Source organism: Amblyomma americanum, chromosome 1, assembly GCF_052857255.1.
Source record: "Amblyomma americanum isolate KBUSLIRL-KWMA chromosome 1, ASM5285725v1, whole genome shotgun sequence".
Classification (NCBI taxonomy): Eukaryota; Metazoa; Arthropoda; class Arachnida; order Ixodida; family Ixodidae; genus Amblyomma; species Amblyomma americanum.
In genome coordinates, this window is record NC_135497.1 from 387729147 (window position 1) to 387742954 (window position 13808).

General features: G+C 44.7%; 1 long non-coding RNA gene across 1 annotated transcript; it reads left to right on the top strand.

Moving 5' to 3' along the window:
- The first annotated feature begins 2599 nt into the window (after nucleotides 1–2599).
- Nucleotides 2600–5564, top strand: LOC144101766 (uncharacterized). The gene is made up of 4 exons (XR_013308059.1): nucleotides 2600–2785; nucleotides 3353–3520; nucleotides 3620–3758; nucleotides 3854–5564. It is a non-coding gene; the product is annotated as an uncharacterized LOC144101766 (long non-coding RNA).
- The last annotated feature ends 8244 nt before the right edge of the window (nucleotides 5565–13808 follow it).

Sequence of the window (13808 nt, forward strand, 5' to 3'; positions counted from 1 at the left end):
GTATTTACGGAGTGCTACAGCATACGTAATATTTAGCTTAACACAGTGTTCGAAGCTTAGCATGAAGGAAGGCCCCCGATTACGCAGTAGCCCTCACTTATAGTGCTGTGATGACCATTGAGTTTCTGTTAAATGAATCACCCACGGAATGCAAAACTAAAAATAAAGCAAAATTAACATGATTCATTAATGCTGGACAAAGTGTTTTTTGAAAATAAAAAGTCAAAAGGCCGCAAACGCTGCCACGAAAGTATTGTGTAAGGAACGGTGGCAGCTGTTGCCATGTAATCCTCAGTAAAGAAATTGTGAACAGGGTAATGTTTAGCAGTTGAGGATAGTGTTGCGGATTTCCTAGGTGTTCACAGGGTGTCGTTGCGCAATCCTGTTTATGCTACTATGGCGCCTTGGGAGGTTAACTCGTCAATCACACAGAATTTCTAGTGAACAAAGCTTCAACTGTGCTGAGGATACCGGTGAGACTGCTTGTAGCACTTTTTGTCATAGCGCAGGCAATGCTACTTTCTCTTTTTTTTTGTTTCGATGCATTTCATGGGGCCACACCTCAAGTCGATGCCCCTCGCAAGGACAGCAGCATCACCACCGCATCCTGCTATAATCAGAAATCGGAGCTCATCTAAAGAGATTTTCACAGGCTACAGCCTGAATAAGCACTCATGCGCTATGTTCTTGGCCCCACGTATAAAATGCCTCCGTGGAATCCTCCAATCGGAACACTACTGCCATATCAAGGTGGCAATCCATGAGCAGAAGGAATATTTTGAAAATATGTATAGATAAATTGGGCAACGCGCCCATTATTAAGACGCAAGGTAAGGAACACGCTGCGGAGGGCACAGTCTTTACGTCATGATATAAAACAGTTTTCATAATGAAGACTCCACCCTTATCCAGCAAGTAAAAAATAATTACTGGCGCCTTGTGGTAAACATTGTGTGCTAATCCGTGGAGACGTCAGTTAATCGGTCGTCTATATACACTGATTTAGTGGCAACAAAGCCGGATACCTGTGAAACAGTGATAAAGGTGAGATGAAAGTCGCTAATTAGAGGTAATAGATGTAATATTGCGGGAGTCCCATTGCCATAGTTGAGGGCATTTTCACGTCATAACGCTTTCTTCAGGGTCCAGAACAAATACTAGCACAAATCTTCCTTCATGTGCAACAATCCGGAGACACTGTCATACAGCCAACGGTAATGGGCATACGTGTGGACGCCACCCAGCGCCAGACTGGGCCCTTGTTGCAACCTTACTTTAAAGCAAGCGTTCCAAAGTAAACAAAAAATAAAGAGTTGTTATTCAAACCATTTTGCCTTTTGTGTGTTCAACTTAAGTCTACGAAATACTGCGTCATAACTAAAGTGGCATACACTCAAGCTTCCCTCTTGGCTGCCTTATTTCCTTGGTGCTTCTAAATCTGCACACTTGATGTCTCCTCCGAATTTAATTTTCTTCTGATAGACTAAGTACCACACTCTGTCTCAGCAATTACACGCCTACAGGAACGAGGTGTCGATAGCTAACAGCTGGAATAGAGCGTATCGCTTACAAACGGACCAATGAGAAATCATATACAGCAAAAAATGAGCGCAGTAACGTCGCCAGTTTTCAAGAGTGATCATTTGGCGGGGATACTAGAAAACGATTTTATTTTGCCCTGGCATTTACTTCCGCAGTTGTAGGACTCATGATGTAAGCACTCATGTCGAATTAGGCGCCAAAGACGTCACCCAACTGTAATAAAAGTACCAAGAAACAAAGCCGCATGTTTCTTGCTATCATTGCTTATTTGTACTCATTAGTGGTCCATGAAATCAAGCAGGTTCGGCTGTGCCTAATTTTGTCCGCAATTTTTTTTTCAAAAACACCATGCAGATAAAACGCTGTATTTATTATTCACGAAAATATTTCATTATGTATAGGAGCCTACTCAGATGTTTGCACAGAGCCCACCCTTAAAGTCGTAATCAAATCTTCACCCATAAACCCTCTTCTTTTAGTCATCTTCAAGGTCACCGCACAACATGCGTAGTGACTATTCAACATATTTATGTTGTAGTTAAGAAGTGGCAAAGCACCGTAGAAGAATCAAACGGGGTAAGGGTCTCGTGCCCTTCTCAACTTCCTTAGTCTTGTACTGCGCTTAACGCTTTATAAACTATGATCCTTCGTTCCTGCCTACAAGTTCTATTGATTAATGCGAAGTAGATCTTAATGTTGTTCTCTATTTCCAGAACCAGTTGACCGGAACACCAAGACACGCATGCTGCACGAATAGCGATGCTAATTAATCTAGCCTAATCAGTGGAGATCCCGTTAAATAGCTTCACCTTACACCCTTTTCTTAATTTCCTGATGATACAACCAGGTGAACACGCACTGTAGGACAATTACCGCATCTTTCCTTTACTTATAAATAGTTCTAACTACAATGCAGACGTGCACTATAGGCACCCTGCAGATGTAACTCCGGCGCCGACGACGGCGCCTCTAGCGGCGGCCTGAGCGTCAGCTGGGGGCTGCAGCCGAGCAAGCCTGAGCAAGTCCCGCCGACCGAGTAGCATCGCCGCCGCTCTTTCGTCGAGAAGCCTTGTCTTTGCGCTTGCGTTTCCATGGGTTCGCGTCCCAACAACAAAAATTGCTGTGTAGTATGGTGTTACAGCAAGTACAGCAACTCACCAGGCATCAAGTTTTTCTCCTTCCCATCGAGACCCTGGGAGAGAGAACGGAGCCAGCGTTGGACACAGCTAGTTCGTCGTCAGAAGTAAGACTTCGGTTCTTATTATTGTCATTGACAATATACTTAAGAAATCGGCGCTCAGGGGTGTTTTTATATATCGTTTTGAAGCCACTGCATGAAGAAAGAAGCTCAGACTGCTATCGTCGTGCCGTGGACGAGCTCTAACGTGAGTGTAGAAGCGCCCGCACGAGTAGACCAAGGCGATCGAATACGATCTTCACGTCTGTCTTAGCATCGTTTACACGAAACCGCGGTTCTCTCACAACGACGCTAGTATCGCGAACTATATGCGTGTTTCCACTCAACTGCGCTTGTGACCTTTTAAAGTGTTTATCTTTAAAATGGTGTTGATCTTGTTTTATCGTAGATTCCAAACCTCGCTAAACGTTTGAAGAGGTCGTGTTAAACGCTTCGGCGGCAGCCTTTGCGTGTTACTCGGGTTCTTACTATAGTTGTTTGTAGGTTATATTACGGGCTCTGGGAAGTGTGTTTATTGCTTTTAGGCACTGTCAGCGTGCTGCTGTGCTAGCATGAAGTCCTTTATTGTGCCTTTCTACCCAGCTTGTTTTTTTTTTCATTTGTACTGCGCAGTGAAGATGGGACGGGTTGGCTTCCAACGAAAAACTCAAGGATATGCAGTAAGCATTTTGTCGGCAACGTCAAGGCCAGCGAAGAAGGTCATCCTTCATATCATCCAAGCATCTTTCCGTCTGTTTACAAGAAGAAACAAACTCCTGGCTCAAGCAGACGATTTGAAAGGTACACGCGTGTTCCTCTAAAGCGTGGAGTGTTAAATGCGTTCCAGTTAAAGGCAGGCTGCGGATGGCCATTGTGATTTTTGTTGTTTATTGTTTGTAGTCAAATGGGAAGGGAAAAGAAGAAAGCTGCAGGAAAGTATCAGGACCCTGCCCCACGCCCGGATTCGCCTGTCCCTGCCATTGATTACTCCGCAGAACAAGCTAATGAAATTTCACCTATGGAATGTAGCCTAGTTGATGTAAGATTTTTCTTTTCCTCGAGTGATGAATTATACATATTAGACTCCCACACAAATGAAAATGTGTTATGTGGTGTTTATCGGTATTTCTGTAGTGCAGGCATCTACAATGACAGAAGATCAACCGGAGTGCGTTACTGGAAGCTCATCTTTCTCTCGGCGACTTCTAATTGCACTGCAAGCTACTTTGTATCCCACAAGACATCATCTACAGTGGAGCAAGGAACTATGTGTGACATCGATTTTTATGACAAGGTCATGGGCCCAGTGCATAAGCAGCCCTACTTCGGCGGGTTTAAAGCGCTGTGTAATCATGAATGTACACTGCACTCATTAACAGCAGTGCCTTTCAAACTTTTGCCCTTCTGCTTAGTGTTCTTGCTGCCTCACCACAACGGGTGAATGAACTTTCCCTTGAAGACAAACTCCATTTGCTTTTGATCAAGTTAAAACATGGCCTTCCATTTTTCTTTATAGCAACATTATTTACCATTCACAGCACGACAACTTCTCGAATTTTCAAATCAATCCTTGCTACCCTCAAGACAGCTACAAAGACCTGGATATTCTGGCCGTCACGGTTAGTTGTACAACGAACAATGCCAGCTAGCTTTCGTGAGCACTACCCAATGTGTAGAGTTATTATTGACTGCGCAGAACTTGAAACAGAAATGCCACCAGGCATTGATAAGCGTAACCTGTGGTATTCTAACTACAAAGGACGGTATACACTGAAATATCTAATTGGCATAGCTCCTAACGGGTTGATAACATTCATTTCTAAGGGCTTTAGAGGCAGGACCACAGATTCAGTAATCACCACTGAGAGCAAACTATTGTCTCTTCTGGAACCAGGTGACGTTATATTGGACAAGGGCTTTCCAGCCATTAGAACTGGGGTTGGTCCACAGCAAGTAACTTTGGTAATGCCACCTTTTGCAACAAGTCGTCAGTTTACCGAGTCAGAAGTGGATGCTACTTATGAAACAGCATCGGTACGCATCCTTGTAGAGCGAGTGATACAACGACTGAAGATATTTCAAATTTGAACTAACAGAATTCCACATGAATTGGCTAGATATGTTGACGACATCTTCCACGTGGTTGCTGTTATTACTAATGTTAAGCCTGGAATCTCCGCAAAGAATTACTGCAGTGACTGATGCGTTGAACCAATATTGAAGTGCCCTAACACATATTCAGGAAAACAAAAAATAGGACGACCTATGGCACAATTTTACCATCATGGCAAGTCCCTTAGCTTTTAAACGTCGTACTTCATTAATTGAAATAATAGAACGGTATCCCAGCTTGTCTGTGCTTCAAAAAGTTATTTTTTCTGTCTCAGCAGTGAGTGCATTTTCGTTACCTTTCATGCACAGCGAAACCCAATCCGTTCTTTTATGTTTGTTTCATTACTACACTGTCAGCGTGTTCTGTGATCAATGCATTATTTTTCTAGTTTTGCTCGTCTTCTTTCTTTTTCAAAAGTAGAACTGTTGTGTTATGTGTTTGCTGTTGCAATGAGCAAAACTGCTTTACCGTTGCTTGTGATGTGACACCAATGTGGTGCTAGGGGCCTAGAAAAAGGATTTATGTCTTTCTTTTTGCCGTGGCACCATGGTAATGCTGCACTGCATTGTTAAAAGCTGCAATGAACTCAAATTTTTAGCTTCAACTTGCTGGAAAGGCTGGAAGACGGGCAGTAAACACAACGCAGGATTGCACTTGATTTCAACTGTTTATTGCACTGACAGACTATTACAGTGGAGAATGTGGTACTACACATGCGACTGTCTAAAATGACTGCCGTGGAGCCATTGTAAATAGTATAAATAAAATGTACTGCATCCACATGTAATAAACGACTGCTCAGCCCTATGGCCAGTGAAAGGGCTGCTTGGTGGGGAATATCACATTTTTCTGCTTTCGGATATTGCCTTCAAAAAAGCTTGAAAATAAAACTGACACAGCTTTGGGACTGCCGAAGACAAGAATCTATTGTCCCTCACAACAGGTATTTTGAGGGAGTCCAGACTTGAATATACATAGAAGTAGCACTTTTCGAGGCTAAGAACATGCAAGATAACTTGTATCTGTGCGTAATTTGGGCGACTGCATCTTAAATGCAAGTCTTTGTCACCACATAGGTACTTTAGTGAGGGCCTTTCTGTCAACTTCTGGTTTCTCCTGGTGTAGGGAAATTTTATTTTCAGCAGACCTGTTTCACCGTCTTGATCCCTGAAATCACATTTTATTTAGTGAACTACAAAACATGTTTATGCAACTGCTTACTTGAAAATCCCGTCCAGAGAGCACGTCAATCATGGATCATCTGAGCATACCACAAGGCCAAATTGAGATACCCTTGCACCATGTTCAGCCTCAAATTTTTTTTCTCGCCTCTGGCTCCTTTGCCAAACCTATTGTAACGCAGGACCAGTGAACTGCGTTTCTGAGACAATGCGTTGAGCACGATCATAGAGGAGCTCTTCACTGCAGGTCAGTACCCTGTGTGCGTGCAGAAGAAAATAACAAAGCTGTTTTAGCACTGGCACGTGCACATGAACACCAGAAGAGGTTCTGTGCTGCGCAAAAGAGAAGTTAAACACTACTAATATACCTTTGTGGCTGAAAAAATCTTTCATTACTCCAAAGGCCTCTGTCTGTTCGGGAGCATGTCTTGATGTCCTTTGCATGCACCATAATGCACTGGTGATATATTCTTTGCTCAACGCCTAAGAGCGTGCATGATTTAAACAGTATCGTGATACAAGATCATTAAATATTAATTTGGTCTGTGGAAAAATGTTTCCTTAATTCCTAAATAATGACAGGCTGAATAAAAAATTAAATTACACAAACCTCTCAGGAAAGTTAAGTCGTTTAAAAATCATTCTGCCTCTGCTTTCTTGTAATTCATAAAAGTGAAAGCTTTCTCCTTTTCTGGGTCATTCAAAAAGTTCTAGTTCCTTTTCAGACCATTCGGAAGCGGCTGGGGAACTTCGTCGTTGGGTTGTGCCTCTGCGCAAAGCATGTCGGTCAACGGACATATGATGTCCGCGAAAAACGTTATCACATGGCCGACATCAACGTTTTTCGCACGCACTTAAACGTAAAATAAGATTACATTGATGTACATTCGCCAATATCATCAAGGAATCATGCTTTCAGAACGAGTGAGGTGATTGCATTTCAGAGCGTGACCAAAACAAGTTACCGTTTTCTTTTCTCGGCCCATGAACTTTGGACAGTTTAGGGTAAGCTTGCCGCGATGACGGAAGGCCCCCAAGATCGCGGTTGGCTTGTGCAGGAGCTATATTTGTACTGTTGAATGTAGAGAGCAACGGCCGCCGTGTGCTGACATTTTCCCGCCACGCCAGTGCGGCAGTCACAGCTAGCTCTGCGGATTCTTCAGCTTCCGTCGATCTAAAACACCAGTACAGCGATAAAAATATATAAGTCGGCATCTGGAATCTCATATTTGTTTAGAGCACTTGTACAGTGCTTTCTAAGAAACGAAACTTACCTCATGCGTCGCGGATTTTGTCGCTGCGTTTATTCTGGTCTGCGGTATGCATTTTCCCGCGATTTCGGAGCCATGAGCAAGCACAGCTTCACTGACGTCGAAGACGTGGCCCTCTTGCTGTAGTAGTGTACTCTTTTTTAGGTTTGCACCGCTAAAAAAAGCGTCAACGTCTTGAACTTCTAGGAAACCCGTCGATAAAACAACGGGCACGTTCTTTACCGCCATCCCGCTGCACCGCGTGAGGCGCGTCGTCTGCTGCAGCTATGCCCCAGCGAACGCAAAAGCGGATACGCGGTGGCGATTCACGACAACCGAAGGTGGCGGCGCCTGGCGGATGCAGGGTGCCTATATGCGGCCCCGGCAGAGCGATGGCGCTCGGGACCCGAGCTAGGCTATAAATCATACTTGAAGCGAAAACAGCGCCGACAAGCGGCACTCCAATCGTTGAATTTCTTGCACATCACTGCGTGGAGTAAACATTTCTAGTTTTTCTCTGTGAGATTTTTAGCCAGGAACTTATTGTAACTGGCAGTGCATTTGCGGCAAACCTCCTATGCCGGTAATCTCTGTGTTAAACCATTGAATGTCCGCTGTAACTTGACGGCCTGCTTACGTGTAGCGCTTGTGAGGCGTTTCGAAGCGTCAGGCGGCGTCCTACTACCGCGCGCACCCATTCGATGACGAGCAATGATGCACGAGGTGCGAGGCATGGGCTGTCTGCATTGGGCGGTGACATGACTGTGCGTGAATCTGCGTCCCACTCAGGACAACGACGGTTGCGAGCCAGTGGCGCATAATATTGGTTGCGGAACAAATATATTATGACTATTTCTCTCTACTTAAAACAGGCGACACAGAACATGAAAGACTCGTTGACGGTCCGCGATGGAGACGCCACTAGACTACGTTCTCCATGCGTCAGAGATTTCTCAACCTCACGCGATCCACAACACTTCCCCGGGTTTAACGGGACGTCACCTTTGGCCAGTGCGCTGGCGCTCACTGATACTGCAATTATTAGTAAAAAATGACTTTTAACTGTTCCTCCAAACTGTGCTCTGGTTAGCTGAGTTTAGTTTCATAATTAGTGCGTTCGTGCAGCCGCACGAACACACTAACTATTCGGATGCACGGGCACGGATGCAAACAGACAAAGAAAATGTTATTTCTGCAGTTTGTTACCAACCATGTAACAGCAGGAAAAATGAGAACATTATTCTCCATATCATGGGGACCACTACAAAATCGCTTGAAGTTTCCGTTAACCAGCAGCACGCAATTTACTGGTGCCCTCGTTCGACTTAGAACACGTTTTTGATAGCTGGGGCCCCACCTCTTAAGCAGGCCGCCTCATTTTCTGAGCGCAGACCAACCCTTCCATGCTATACTGTGCCGGTATAGTCACGGTTTGTGAAACCTGCCATCCTGTCTTTCATCTTGTCGACCTAGAGTGTACGCGTAATGCCTGAAGCAAATATATAATCCTTGTAATATAATTCCTGCGGCTTACGCCGACGACTTAACAAAGATACGAATCTTAAATACGCTGTGCAAGTTAATTTCCTGGAAATACCGGCCACAACTTTGCCAAAAACCTCGTGCAGTACGGCACGCGTCGGTGCTGCCGTGACTTGCTCCATATAGTCCCAGGGAGGCCAAAATAGCTGCTGGCGCCAAAGGGCGCAGCCGTTTGCTCGACAGTTCTCGACTGTTCTTCGGAGTGTGGCGATGTGAAGTGCGTAGCCTTTAGTGTGCAGTGATTACAGTGAAACGATAGAATCGCGTACTTATGTGAAGTGCAGTATATGACGTGAAGGGGCCCGTTTTGACAGATCCCTTAGCAACCTCTTTACACGTATTGCTTGCGAAGCTGGAGGCTACGTCACCTCTCAAAATGCATTAACATGACAATTTTCTTAAAAGGTAAGAAAGTCTGTGATTCGATGAGAGTTGTGTGCTGTTCTGCAGCATGCCTGCCATAGTGGTGCCACAAGGTACAGTCTCATTCGAACTGCGTGAGATCCACACCAAGCAGCCGGCGTTTCTTTGAATGGGCTCGTAGTTATACTACCGGAGGGTGGACTGCGAGACGGCGGTATCTGCCATCTAAACCTCCATCCCGGCTCGCGTCAGCTATGACGCCAGTCTGCGGGATCGAACCATCGTCCCCACCGCAGCTCCAGTGGGGACGGTCCAGCAGGGGACAGTCCTTTGACATACTTCACCGCGGCCGCGGCTCAGCTCGCAGCGGCTTCTTCAGCGGTTCGTCTCCCTGGCCCCGCGCAGCAACTCAACTACGCGGCGGCCACGACGAGCGCCTCGCGAAGCGCTCAGCTTCCTTCCAGCGCCTCGGCTTAGCGCCCGCGCGTGCCTCTGTGTGCCCGCGGCGCTACACCCTGCATAACTCGGCCTGCCCTGCTAGTTGGTCCTGGGAAGGACCATTAGGTGTGTACTGCGCCCTCCGTTTCACCTCGAGGCGCCCGTTTTAGGGATTACCGCAGCTTCTCAGACATTTCAAATATGGGTTCCGCGAGCTACGGCGATCGGTGTTTGTGGTGGCCGATGTATCATGTACAGCCGCAGTGATGGTCTTTGCTTCGGGCTGGGAAGTTATTGCTGTGCATGATGGGGGTGGGAGTTTATGCAGATGCGTCTGCCGGCCTAGCACTTCGGATGCCCCAAGCTCCTGCCGCTACCACTACGTCCGAATGTGTAATCATTCTGGCGCCTGTGCCTAAGATCGCCTTCATCACACAACCTTGGCCGTGGCGTGGCGTGCAGCGTCAACCTTCCTGTGAGGACGTACCTCCCTGGATTATGCCACCTAACACCTCAAGTGAAATCTCCACCTTGGCTTTCCATCCTCATCTGTTAGCATCCCACGCCGCCCCCTTCAGATGACGCTATATCTTCTCTTTCCTTGCCTTACCGCACCTCTCTCCCCAATAGGGCAACTGCGTGTACGCAGGGTCGTTGCGCTGACTCGTATAGAGACAGTTAAAGCACTGCGAAAATCCTAATTCTTTCTCCATCCCCAACACCTGAGCGTCAAAATGTGTTACTGTATTGCGTTACTATAATGCGTACTGTAGTTACTGTAATATGCATGATTTGCGCTCCAGTAAAATTTTAGGTTAATCTTACCTGAGCCCTTCCTTAAAGGCTCCCAGACTGCAGCAGGTGCAAGAAAAGCTCCAACGAGAGCAGACGATCCAAAAGTATACTTTCCTGAGTAAGTAAAGCAACCTCCCTTATTATCCTCATTAAGCTCTAAATGGCTGTCAGATTATTTCCCAGAGCCTTAGAACCTCCCTGTGAGCGTTAAAAGCATTCTCTCTGCACCACTTACCAATTCCCTAAATGAAGTGATAAATATTACTGTTGCCCCGGAAAACACCTTCTCTCGGCTGGAATAAATTGTTTATTCCCTTTCGACGAAATAAGGTCATTTCTCATTCAGACATGCGCTAGAAGAACTCATTTTATGTCCATTTGGTCTTTTTCCCTTACACTGCACTTGCTATTCCACCTGGTCAGTTATGTATGATAGGCGATGTGAACATTGACGTGCTAGACAAAGAGCGGCGTATTACATTGGAATACTCGCACACGCTAAACAGAAAGTAGTGAAAAGGAAGTAAACTGCCCTCTTGCGCACTCCCTTTTATAAAAAAGTACGATGGAGGACAGCTTGCTCCCTTTATACTCCCATATAGGCGTATTCGCGTTTAGAGTGTACATGTTTGCTGACTCTAGAATAGAAGTTGCTGTCAACCTTCTGAAACGTGTAGAATTTATGGGCGGATCACTAGTGTCTTTATGCCCGGATCACTTAACTATCGCACTGAGAACAATCAAATATTCCTGATTATTGTTGAGCGAATGCTCTTCGATCACTTCCATGTTATATTTATTATTTTATCTTTTCCGCATGCCGCCGTGAGGCAACCGACATCAGAAATATGAGTTGTTGATGACAAAAAGCTTGACTTTTCATTACAACACTACATATGGCGATCTTTCTTTGCAGAAGTATGCTGCACAGATCTGTTCTTACCACCTACACGCAGAGATTGCACGCACCAAAAAGTTGTCGTCACAAAGCAACGAAAGCCGGAATGCACGTGGATAAACGGGAATGTTCATCTGTCACAGCTGAAAACGAACCTGCGTGGGTGCGTGGTCTTCCTTCGTATAAAAATTATCTTTGTGTGGCTTATACGATAGTTCGCAATTATGTTACTGCGGCGCTTAGAGCTTGAAGACAAAAATACTTACAAAGTAAATTTTCTGAACATAGAAATAACGTATCTCAGGCTTATCCTCTTCCAAAGAAATTAAGGGGTCATCCCTTCATAGACGCATACGATGCCATTGCTAAAAGTTTGGACCACCATATATAACGTAATCTCACAAATAATGCAAAATTAACATGATCTATTTTTCATACTTGATGCAAATATCTGGTCTGGTACTACGGCTGGTTATTATGGGCCGATATCGGTAGTTGAGGTTGTCGTTCTTGCAGAGCGCACTGAAGATGATATTCGTTATATATTATTCAACTTCTGAAAGAGCAAATCAAAGGTGTTAAAGGGATTGCCTGCTGATCTTCATAAAAACTTTGAAGCACTGAAAACAGCCTTCTTAAAAATCATAACTCCCATTATCAGAACCTAAGACATGCCGTGGCCATGAATGAAGCTTTTGAAGTACCCCTTTATAGAAGCAGCCACGTTAACTCTGTCACAAACTATAGACCTATTTTGATACTTCCGTCTATTGCTCTAAGACTTAAAAAGCAAATTTTGCACGCAAAACAAGGGGTTTTTCTAGCACATAACATTTTATCACCTAACCAATATGGATTTATCTGCGGGCATGTCACAAGGTGACTGTTAGATGCATTTACTGACTGCCTTAACAATGTTATTCAAAAAAGCAAATTGGCTTGCGCATTATTTCTAGGCGCATTGAACGCATGTTGTTCCATAAACCATCATGTATTACTCCATAATATTTCTTGTCCTTTCTTGACTTTCGTTGAAAATTACTTTGCATTTGATTCCATAAACCGCCATATATTACTTAATAATCTTTATTGTCCTTTCTGGTCTTTCCTTGAAAATTACTTTCCACTGTCGAGCCCAAGCAGTACTGATCGAAAATATTAAAAGCAAGCCTACATAGTGGGCCAGTAGTGCTCCTCAAGGATCTATCCTAGTTCCCCCACCCCCTCCCCTTACTGAACTAATACGTTAACGATATCAACGAAGTAGTAGTAGTAAGTGGTTATTTAATTAAATTAAGCACGGAACTAAAAAGATGTTGCTAGCCGCAGCATCTGCCATCGATATCTGAAGCACCTCAGCTGCGACGAGTGGAAATAAAAGGGATATGGAGAAGACAGTAAGGCGGAAAGAAAGACGGGAGCGACAGTGGGCAAGGATAGGGGAGGAGGCGTTATATAGAACAGTACATAAATATAGTGTCACGCCCGCCTCGGTAGTTCATTTCTGAAGGTTAACTCTGACGGTGGGTGTGCACAAAGCCGTTCTTCATTTCAGGGTTTTGCAGTGCGCGTTTGACGCACTTTGAGTACCTCGTCATTTTATATGTATTCAAGATGTAGAAAAAACTGGCATTTTAAAAAGCCATTTCTTGGCACTGTAGTAATTTCATTTCGGTTAATCATAATAAAACGCAATTGGTATGTTTTCGTAATTCCGTCAATATATTAATCTCACCGTTCCAGTACTTCTCCATACCCCTCAGTGTAATAACTGTTCTTGCTCTCCTGCTCCATTTATTTAAAGAGTCAATTATATGGGTGTTCTTTCTGATTAAAGCATGCATTGCAGCATTCTTTTGGCTTACATTCTCGAACGTCTGCGCAAAATAGTGTGCCTGCTATTCTCTGCTAATGTATTATGCCAGAAAAATGATTCCACATGCTTAAGAGCAGAGTGTATTGCGCTACGGAATTGGTTATTTTTGCTTATGTCAAGTGTTCTGGCGCAAAAAGGTTGTTTCAGATTAAGATCATTAATTCCTCCTTTGGTGTGCGGTATGCCAACTACCTAAAATTCTAGTTCGTTTTTGAGTTTCCGTATATGCCCTCGTTTACCGCGCTATTGAATAACGTTTTATTCTCAAGTACCGTCTTCATTAAAAGTAACCAGGCAGGATAGTTTGCTTACCAGTCTTATAGTGGAGGACTTAAGCCGCCCACACAGCTCTAAATCGCTTTCAACAGTGTGTGTGTTCGTGCGTGCGTGCGTGCCTGCGTGTGCGTGCGTCTGCGTCTGCGTCTGCGCGTGTCTGTGTCTGTGTCTGTGTCTGTGTCTGTCTGTCTGTCTGTGTCTGTCTGTCTGTCTGTGTCTGTCTGTCTGTCTGTCTGTGTCTGTCTGTCTGTCTGTGTCTGTCTGTCTGTCTGTGTCTGTCTGTGTCTGTCTGTGTCTGTCTGTGTCTGTCTGTGTCTGTCTGTCTGTCTGTCTGTCTGTCTGTCTGTCTGTCTGTCT